The sequence below is a fragment of the Danio rerio genome, chromosome 15 (genome assembly GCF_049306965.1).
Source record: "Danio rerio strain Tuebingen ecotype United States chromosome 15, GRCz12tu, whole genome shotgun sequence".
Classification (NCBI taxonomy): domain Eukaryota; kingdom Metazoa; phylum Chordata; class Actinopteri; order Cypriniformes; family Danionidae; genus Danio; species Danio rerio.
The window spans coordinates 4,920,483-4,931,398 of NC_133190.1; the positions used below are offsets into that span (position 1 = coordinate 4,920,483).

The following is a 10,916-nucleotide window of genomic DNA, read 5'->3' on the forward strand; positions in this document are numbered from 1 at the left end:
AGTTACATATGGCTGCATTTTGTTTTTTTAAACGAACGCTATGAGGGGGAATGATGCTCTTTTCTTTTCGCGCTTACCAGCATACCTCCATGTGGATGGCTTTTCCGCTCTAACCAGTTTGTCCATCTAGCTCGCCATGTACGTCGGCGGACATGAGACACAGAGAGGAGATGACCACGGCGATGAGGTTCGAGTCCGGTGAAGAACTGTTGCAGAAATCAAGACAAAAACAGAATCCAAAAAATAAGACAAACAAGTAACAGGGTGAGAATGTGGTAAAATCCGAAAACGTGGTAAAAATCAGACAAGGACTTTTCTTTTTCTGGATGGCTTTTGTAAATTGTTGGTTGGGTGTAAGGAAGTAAGTGGTTGGGCGGGTCAATCGATACAATTGGTTGAGTTTAAGGAAGGAGGAGGGTTGGTCAGTCGATTAGTCAGTCGGTTAGTCATTCAGTCAGCCAGACAGTCAGTCAGTCGACAGCGGCCTCTTGTGTGTTTACGCGAGAACAGCAGGCGCGAAACGACACCCGCGAGAGAAATTTGATATAAAAAGCATACACAGTGACCTTGTGGATTTGCGAAAACAAAAACTGCAAAATACGTACTTCCTGGCATGTATTTCGCAGTCTCCAGAATCGTACATTGGGCAAAGTTTTTAGAATGAGCCTGGGTTGTATACAACAGTAGTAAATTTGGCCCTAGTGTATATAAAGTGGGCTTAACTATGTACATGCACTAGAAAATAAATACAATGTACTTACTGTGTTCATAATGTATTGCAGAACACTTCTGGTGCTCACGAGGTGTGGTACTGGCAGGGTTAGGGACAGGTTTAGTGGTATGGGTGGGTTTAAGGGTGGGTCTACTGGTCTCACGGTTCGGTTCGGTTACGATTATCATGCCATCGATTCGGTTCAATTCGATATCTCGGTGCATCACGGTGCATTGACGATGCTTTCCATATATAGTGTTATATTTTGGGAGGGGGGGGGGGGGCTATAACATGCTGTCTGTATAAACACACAGACACACAGCAACACACTGTCTCTCATTCAAACACAAACATAGACAGCATCAAACAAACAAACACGCACACACACACAAACAAACACACTTAAGCCCTTGCAACAGGGAGAGCTCGAGCTGAGCGGAGCAGAAAAACGAAAAAAACGAAAAAAAACAAGCACTTTTCCGACGGTCCCTTACAGAGAGCTCCTCTCAGCGCGAGCTCTGCCGACTAAAGTAAACGCAGACTGCGAGGGCTTAAACGGAGCAGTGCTCGTAATGTCGAGCGAAAAATAGAAAGACAGCTGTGAAACATAACCAGCTTTGTCTTTCTGTAGGAAACACACTTTAGATCTTTTTAGGGTAAGCGTTTTTTGAGTTATTGCCGTCTATAACTGAATGTGTGTCGGGAAAATCGAAAACAAAACCAACTGAAGCGCGCTCATATCTGGCGCCCCACTAGATATACAGCGCCCTAAGCATTTGCCTATGGTGCCTATGCCACGGGCCGGCCCTGAGTTGGCTGAGTGTTGTAAATAACGGCGCTCACCTCCCTCGCGACAGAGCGCATAGGAGATAAATGACGTCAGTACACAATAACCGGTTATGGTTATTGCTGAATCGATGCCGAATTGTCCGCGTCTGCATCGCGGTGCACCGAAGAAACAATTAATTTTGACACCCCTAGTTAACAGTGTAATTAAAGATGTACTTACAGAACTTAATTACACATGCAGGTATTTAATACAGACCAATGTAAAAACATGTATTTACACAGTAAGTACATTGTAACAAATGATTAGTGTCAGTGTAAGTACACTATGTATTACATCGGGAGCATTTGCTGAATCCATGTTATCTATTGTTACTTGGCAGGTGGCGAAAGTAAAATAATGTTACAAACTGCCACTCAAAAGCTTCAAGACTTGAGAAGAGGCTTTTATTTTCACTCAGGGAGCAAAAGAAGAATTTAATTTACTTCAACACACGCAACATTAACGGTTCTGAAGCCACTTGACCAAAACAATGTGTTGCGAAAAGGCAAAATTCAAATCAACTCATCTCGCTTGAGAATCTGAGGAGAGGATAAACATATTGTTGAGCGCCCCACTGATATTGAAATTGGAAAGGGTTGAGAGAGATGTTGTCTGTGACACTTTGCTCCATGGCGCATTATAGTCTGTCGACAGCCACTGAGAAACAAGATTTTCTGAAGTGTGGCTGAAGCCCTTATGGAGGAGGAAGCTGCTCGGAGTCTGACACACTGACTTGACTGAAATACCAAACAAGTAAGTAGGTCAAACTTAAGAAAAAGAAAAAAAAAAAAACGAAGAGGAAGAAAAAGGTATATCACAATGCTTTCAATCCAAGTAAAGACATGTAGAACTGACCTATCACCCAGCAGGCACGTTGATGTCAAAACAATGTCAAAAAAACAATTAATTTTATGTCAGACCAACTTGATGTCAAAATGATAACATTGGCATCAAAAATCGATTACAGGACAGTCATTCATTAAGATAGTTCACATGTATTGTAGGGATACAAAATGCCATGTAAATGGGTCATTTGGAATTGAAACTTTCAGTCAGATGAATAAAACGTTTCCTATGTTAAAATATTTTTGTGTCATTAAAAAAATAAAATGAACTTGAAATCATTAAATGATCATCAAAATCATTTAATTATTATACCCTTTTAAATTTTATTTTGAATTTAAAAAAAAATATTTCCCAAATTATATTTGACAGAGCAAATAAATTTTCACAGTACATCTAGTTAACCTAATTAACCTATTAAAGACTGTCACTGGGGTAGTAACTTCAAAACGTTTATTTACCTTTAATTGGTAAGGGTGCATTTTATTATATATAGGGATAGTTTGTCCAAACATAAAATTCTGTCATTTACTCACTCTTCACTTGTCCCAAACCTGCTTGAATTTCTTGCTTCTGTTGAACACAAAAGTTAAGTAAAGCTGACAACCTGTAACCACTGACTTTCTAATAGGAAAACAAATACTGTGGAAATCAGTGGTTACAGGTCTCAGCTTTTTTTTGTCAAAAATAAACTTTTAAGTGTTCAACAGAAGAAAGAAACTCAAACACGTTTGGAGTAAGTAAATGACAGAATCATAGTTCAATCATGACTGAATATATATATATATATATATATATATATATATATATATATATATATATATATATATATATATGCCTAATTACCCTAACCTGCCTAGTTAACCTAATTAACCTAGTTAAGCCTTTAAATGTCACTTTAAGCTGTATAGAAGTGTCTTGAAAAACATCTAGTCAAATATTATTTACTGTCATCATGACAAAAATAAATCAGTTATTAGAAATGAGTTATTAAAACTATTATGTTTAGAAGTGTGTTGAAAACAATCTTCTCTCCGTTAAACAGAAATTTGGGTGAAAAATAAACCGGGGGGCTAAAAATCCAGGGGGTTTGATAATTATGATTTCAACTGTAGTTCCTTAAAACAAGACAATATTTTTTTTGACTTGGTCTTTAATAAATCAACAAGCATTTCATTTGCTTGTTTTAAGGAAAAACTCATTTAATTTTGGTATATTATTAATTCTACAGGGTGCGCCATTTATATGGATACACCTTAAAAAAAATGGGAATGGTTGGTGATATTGGTGAATAACGTCCTGTTTGTGGCACATTAGTATATATGAGGGGGCTTGTAAATAACTCATAAAAGAATACGTTACGTTTAAAACCAAGCACATTATTGTTTTTCTTGATGAAACTCCCAATAAGTTTATAAAGGTGTATCCATAAATGACCCACCCTGTATAATAATTCTTATATGGAAAAATGCTTGATATAAGTATCGTTAGATATTTGGACTTTAGAAACAAGACAAAAACTCTAAGAAAGGAAACCATTTTTAAATTTTAGCTCAGCCCAATTTTCCAACAGCTTCAAAATACTTTTAGATTCTTTTACATTTACATTTAGTCATTTAGCAGACGCTTTTATCCAAAGCGACTTACAAATGAGGACAAGGAAGCAATTTACACAACTAAGAGCAACAATGAATAAGTGCTATAGGCAAGTTTCAGGTCTGTAAAGTGTAAGAAGGGAAGTATTAGTAGTATTAGTGTTTTTTTTTTTTTTGGTACAGTTAGTGTGATATTCAGAGAGGCAATTGCAGATTAGGAAGTGAAGTGGAGACTAAATAGTTGAGTTTTTAGTCGTTTCTTGAAAGTAGCGAGTGACTCTGCTGTTCTGATGCAGTTAGGGAGTTCATTCCACCAACTGGGCAGATTGAGCGTGAGCGTTCGCGAAAGTGATTTCTTCCCTCTTTGGGATGGAACCACGAGGCGACGTTCATTCACAGAACGCAAGTTTCTGGAGGGCACATAGATCTGCAGAAGTGAGAGCAGATAAGAAGGAGCAAGGCCAGAAGTCACTTTGTAGGCAAACATCAGAGCTTTGAATTTGATGCGAGCAGCAACTGGCAGCCAGTGCAGTTTTTATGATAGTGTAATTCCCAATGCTTCCTGTAATTGTAGTTCTTTCCCTCATTAAAGCAGTTAAGTCTTACTAGGGCAGATTTAACATCTTGTACCTCTCTGTTTTCAGATCTTTGCATTAGATTGAAGTTTCTAACTTTGTGATTCTCCATTTGTGACATTGCTATTATACACTGGTTCAGGTAACTATTACATTCAAGCTGATTTGTATATTTTTTTACAATAATTACTGTTTTAAAGCAGCTTTAAAAAGGTGCACATTATTGCATTACAAAAAAAAGAAATAAAAACGGCACATGATAGAAGGAATATTTTCCATATTAAAAGAAGTTTTTGTTCTAACCAACACCTGAAATTTATAATTTAGAAATGGCTTCTATTTCTTGCAGCTGAACAACAGAAAACTGACTGTGATCACCCCAGCTACACCACATGTTCTTTATTCAGTGTTAAATGCTAATAATGTGAGTTTGAATGGCATTTTCACTGGCATTTGACTGTTATCTGTCCCACACTTTAAGATGAAGTCATTTGGAGGCAGGGCTTTTAGTTGTACAGCACCAAAGTTATGGAATTCCCTGCCTTTGCACATTCGCCAGATGGACTCTATTTCCAATTTTAAATCTCAGATAAAGACGTTTTTGTTTAGGATAGCTTTTAATGATTTGCTGGTTTAATTTTATGCTGATTGTCATTTTTACTGCTTGTATTTTTATGATGTACTTGTAATCTGCTGTAAGGTGTCCTTGAGTGCTTTGAAAGGCGCCTAAAAATAAAAGGTATTATTATTATTATTATTTTACGTGACATTTATAGCAATACGACTGAAAGTAGCAGCAGATAATTCACCTCAGAAACTGAAAATAAAATAAACCATTTGAAATGGAACTTTAGAACTGTGGCTTAGTGCAAACCAACACATATCAGTGATTCAGCATGTACATTTAACAATGTTAAAGAGGTTTAATATGTATCAATTAGATTATAAACCTTATCATTTTGTTGGAGGGCAGTGAGTGCAAAATTCTGTGCTTCTGAATGGCTGCGTTTCAATTTCTGTCGTGTTTCGCCTGGTGAAAAATTGCTCATCACTGCAAATCTCATCATGTAGTGCACAATCAAACCTGCTCACCTAATGTTTACGCTTGTAATGTTTATATTATTTGCTAATTAAAAACCTTATGTGGAACATTGAATCTGCATCTCATTTGAGAGTCTGCTACTGTCTGCATTCTGGTCACGCATGCTTTGAGAGCCTTCCTGACAGAATAAATGAAAGACACAGTTTTCCACCAAGGCAACTCGGGCTACTGAAATATAATTGGCTAAAAATGCATTGGGCGGGTTAAATGATCAAAACAAAGACAGACGTTCCGGCACGTAACGCACATTTTGGAAGCAGAATATCTGACTTCAGCATTGTTTGTCAGATAAACTAGAATGTTCTCTTAGCATGTTTACTAAATATCTGCAAACATATTATGGTATTTTTATGCTTTAGAAGAGTCAAAAACTTACAGCACCTTTACAATGCCATCAGCAGCCACTATCTGACATTTATGCTGATGACATTAAAAGAGCAGCAAACAAAATACATTTTCATTCATGTTTCATAGTTCAATTAGCTTACAGAGTGTTAAGTTCATTAATAATACACACTACCTCAAATTACATCCTTGTTGAGTCATTTCCAAAATAATAAAATTAAATAAAACGGTCCCACTTTATATTGTGGCCTTAACTAATATGTACTTACATAGGAATTAATAGATTGTTACAATGTACTTATTGTGTAAATACATGTATTTACTTGTACTTATGCTTGATTAAATGGATGTATGTAATTACATCTGTAATTAACTTTTGTAATTACATTTGTAAATACACTGTTGACCATCTCTTACACCTTAACCCACCCTTAAACCTACCCATACCACCAAACCTGTCCATAACCCAACCTCTATCCCAACTCAAAAGCACCACAAGTGTTCTCAAATACATTATAAACACAGTAAGTACATTGTATTTATTTTTTGATGTAAGTACATAGTAGTTAGGGACACTTAATATAAAGTGGGACCAATAAAACTAACTCTACTTGTACAATATATAAGACAAGCAAACAAACCCACAAGACTGTCATAAAAACTGAAAAATAATAACTGAATAACTCTATACGAGTAGAAGATGTTTTCGAACGCAGTCTAAGTAATAGAGAGCTCCATATAGTAAGATAATCTCTGTTAAAGGTCTTAATTAGCTGGATCAGGTGCATTTAATTAAGGTTTATCTAAATTGTGCAGGGCTGTGACCTTCCAGTGACTGAGTTTGACACCTACTTAATGGTCTCATTGACTTTTGCAAGTGCAGAAGACCCATTAAGCAAGCCATTCGAGATTGGACCTCACTTGTTTAGTTTTTAATCATTCATTCATTTTCCTTCAGCTAAAGCTGCGGTCACACTTGACTTTTCTCCCCATAGAGTTCAAGCTTGGTGAACTCTGACCTGCAAAATCGCATCACTTGACTGCGTGAGAGCAACCGAGGATCGAAACATGACCTCTCTGGACAGAAATTTAAAACATGGGCCAATCGCTCGCTTTTTTAATGCCGACAGAATTTCGCATTATCAAACTCTAGTGTGACCGCAGCTTTAGTATCTATTTCAGAGGTCGCCACTGCGGAATGAACAGCCAACTATTCCAGTATATGTTTTATGCAGCCGCAACCCAGTACTAGGAAACACCCATACACACTCATTCACACACACTAATACACTACAGACAATTTAGCTTACCTAATTCACTTATAGCTCATGTTTTTGGACTGTGGGAAAAACTAAAGCACCTGGGGAAAACAAATGCAGACACTGGGAGAACATGCAAACTCCACACAGAGATGTCAACTGGCCCAGCCGGAACTTGAACCAGCGACCTTGCTGTGAGGTGACAGTGCTAACCCCTGAGCCACGGTGTCTTCCAGTTTTTAACCAATAGGACGCAGGTACAAACAAGTGCACACTGCTTTTGTAGTTCTTTAATCACCGTATTTGGAAAGCCAATCAGATTTGAGAACCAGAATTAATATTGGTACAAGCCTTTAAGTTAGTAACATTTCACAGTACATTTCAAACAGGATTTCACCCTTTAGAGCAGGGGTCTCAAACTCGCGGCCCGCGGGCCATTTGCGGTCCTCAGTGCAATATTTTGTGGCCCGCGCCGACCACTGTACACTGACAGAATCAGCGGAGCGGGGAGAGAGAGCGCTCCCCGCTCCGCTGATTCTATCCATACACAGCGGTCACTGGCATTCCCCGCCTGCCGTGCAAACAAAGGGGCGGGGATGCCGGTGACGTCACCACGCACCCCGCCCCTTTGTTAGACGCTGTGACGGGCGGGAAGTGTAAGGAACTCGCGCCGGCCAGAACTAAGGTAAGCTGTTCCCGCCCCTGCCTGCCACTTAGCTACCTATCTGCAGCCTGCTACCTACCTAGCTACAGCCTGCATCTTATATATATTATAGGTAGATACAGACTGGTACAGACTGATGTGACTGGAGTGGGGGTGTTTTATTTATACATATATACGCCTTTTTTTTAGGTGAGGGAATGGAAGTTTTGAGTGAGTTCCCCCACTTTTTTCCCTAGGACTTCAATAAGTCAAAGTACAGGTCTAGACTTAATGATGATCATCTTCAAGCCATACTGAGGGTCTCAACTGCTTCCGAAGAAATAATTAAAACTCTTAATAATGACATTTGAGGACTTTTTTTGTTGTGAAATCCCTTATGCGGCCCAGCCTCACCCAGACTTTGCCAAACCAAACCAAAGTGCTCAAAACTGGCCACTTTGAAGGAGACTGTCAAAAAAGAAAAAGGCAGAAACATATTGCTTGGTGTTAAGTCTCCTGTGATAAGCTAAATGCTAAGTGTACAAGAATGATAGTACAAAAAATGGCCACCAGCTACATAACTTTACCATAACTTACATTTAGTCATTTAGACAACCCAGGCTCATTCTGAAAAAGTACCGCAATATACATTTCTGGAGAGCACCAAATACTTCCCAGGAGCTATGGTTTTTGCAGCTTTTGTTTTTTCGAATCCACCAGAGGCTGCTGTGTACGCTTTTTCAGATCTCAAATTTCTCTTGCAAGTGCTAATCGTGCCTGCTGTTCTCGCGTAAATCCACCAGAGGCCGCTGTCTACTGACTGACTGACCAAACCAACCCTAAACCCAACCAATAGTGTTTTTAAAAGCACAGATTGGCCCGCTAACTGCCGTCCCTAAACCCAATTTTTACCACGTTTTCAGATTTTACCACATTCTCACCCTGTTATTTACTTGTTTATTTTATTTTTTGGCTTCTGTTTTTGTCTTACCTGCTATCTATAACCGTTCTTTGCAGGATTCAAGGCCTGTTGCGGTAAAGCAGTCCATACCGAAGTAAGCGGTCAGCTGGTAAGTGCGAAAAAGAACGATGTCATACCACCCCAAAGGATTCATTTTAAGCATGAAATGCAGCGATACGTACTTCTGGCTACATAATTTTCTATCTTTAGAAATGTATATAAGGGTACATTTTTAGATCGAGTCTATGTTGTATTTAGAAGATGTTTTTGCTTAAAAAAAATAGGAAAATGCAATAATTTCCACGGCAAATAGAAGCCTTTATGTTAATTTATGTCCAGTCCTCTTATTTTATCAAGTTTAAGAACTGTTATGTGATAAAATCTCAAATCGCCTGTACTTTGTTGATTCTGGCACCCAACAATACAACAGAATGACTTTGTACAGTTTACTCTGTGCTGCTTTTTATTGCCACCTCCAGTTTTCTTCTCAAGTTGTCTCCAGCTAATGCTGTGGCATAAGAAATAAACTGGTCAATAAAATCTATTACAATAATAGGGAATGCAAAGCTACATCAAAATAAACTAGAAATAAATCATGTGATTCTGGATCAACATTTAGGTATATCCTGGAACATCATTCCTATTGAAAAATGTGAACCATAAGCCTAACCCTAAATTATTCCCAAAATCAGAGGAGATTATTGGTTGGATAACAACAATGTGGAAGAATAAAACCATAACTTTAAATCTAAATTTAACATTAACTTTAAACTGTAAATCTGATTGGCTGATTAGAATGTTGATCTAAGAAAATGTCCTACTTGGTGAAATCCCACTAACCCTCTATTCTACACTCACTCTTTATTAGGTATACCGTTCCAACTGAAACACAAGTTTCTACTCGGCCAGGTAATCTAAAAGCAACAGTAACTCTTTACAACTCTTTACAACAGAAGTATGCAGAAGAGCATCTCTGAACGCACAACACGTCCAACCTTGAGGCGGATGGGCTACAGCAGCAGAAGACTGCAACGTATGCCACTTTTGTCAGCCAAGAACAGGAAACTGAAGCTTCAATTTACACAGGCTCAGCAAAGTTGGACAATAGAAGATTGGAAAAACGTTGCCTGGTCTGATGACTCTCGATTTCTGCTGCAACATTCGGTAGGGTCAGAATTTGGCAACCTGATATTCGGATGAAAATCAGAATTTGCAACAAGCTGAAAGCATGATTCCATCCTGCCTTGTGTCAACAGTTCAGGCTGGTGGTGGTTTAATGGTGTGGGGGATATTTTCTTGGCACACTTTGGGCTCATTACTACCAATTGAGCATCATGTCAACGCCACAGCCTATCTGAGTATTGTTGCTGACCATGTCCATCCCTTTATGACCACAGTGTACCCATCTTCTGATGGCTGCTTCCAGCAGGGCAACGTGCCAAGCTTGAATCATCTCAAACTGGTTTATTGAACATGACAATGAGTTTGCTGTACTCAAATGGCCTCCACAGTCACCAGATCTCGATCCAATACACCTTTGGGATGTGGTGGAACAAGAGATTCGCATTATGGATGTGCAGCTGTCAAATCTGCAGCAACTGCATGATGCTATCATGTCAATATGGACCAAAATCTCTGAGGAATATTTTCAGTATCTTGTTGAATCTATGCCACAGAAAATAAAGGCAGTTCTGAAGGGGGTCCAACCTGGTAAGGTGTACCTAATAAAGCGACCAGTGAGTACATAGCTCTCCAACCAAGTTCTAGAGAAAAAAAAAATGAACACTGTATATTACTTTCCATTCCATTATGTTCATAATTCACATAAGCGGCTCTACATGCACCACAGCTGGAAGTGCTTCATCCTGTGCTGATGATATCAAAGCACTCTGAGAGCATCTATGCCTTGCTCTTGCCTCAAACGTACCAGCGTGAAGAGGCTACAGTACAGACCAGGAAGAGAAACAGTGTGTAAGAGCCCTCAGTTCCAGCAGCTTGTGAGAGTCACTGTGTGAGCCTCACTTAACTAGTGCACTGGGGGGTGGATTTTCC

The 10,916-nt window shown here is 38.7% G+C and overlaps 1 long non-coding RNA gene across 1 annotated transcript; it reads left to right on the top strand.

Annotated features, from left to right (window-relative positions):
• Positions 1-1,142: 1,142 nt before the first annotated feature.
• Positions 1,143-5,707, top strand: LOC141377956 (uncharacterized). The gene is made up of 3 exons (XR_012391171.1): positions 1,143-2,294; positions 4,624-4,696; positions 4,904-5,707. It is a non-coding gene; the product is annotated as an uncharacterized lncRNA (long non-coding RNA).
• Positions 5,708-10,916: the final 5,209 nt, after the last annotated feature.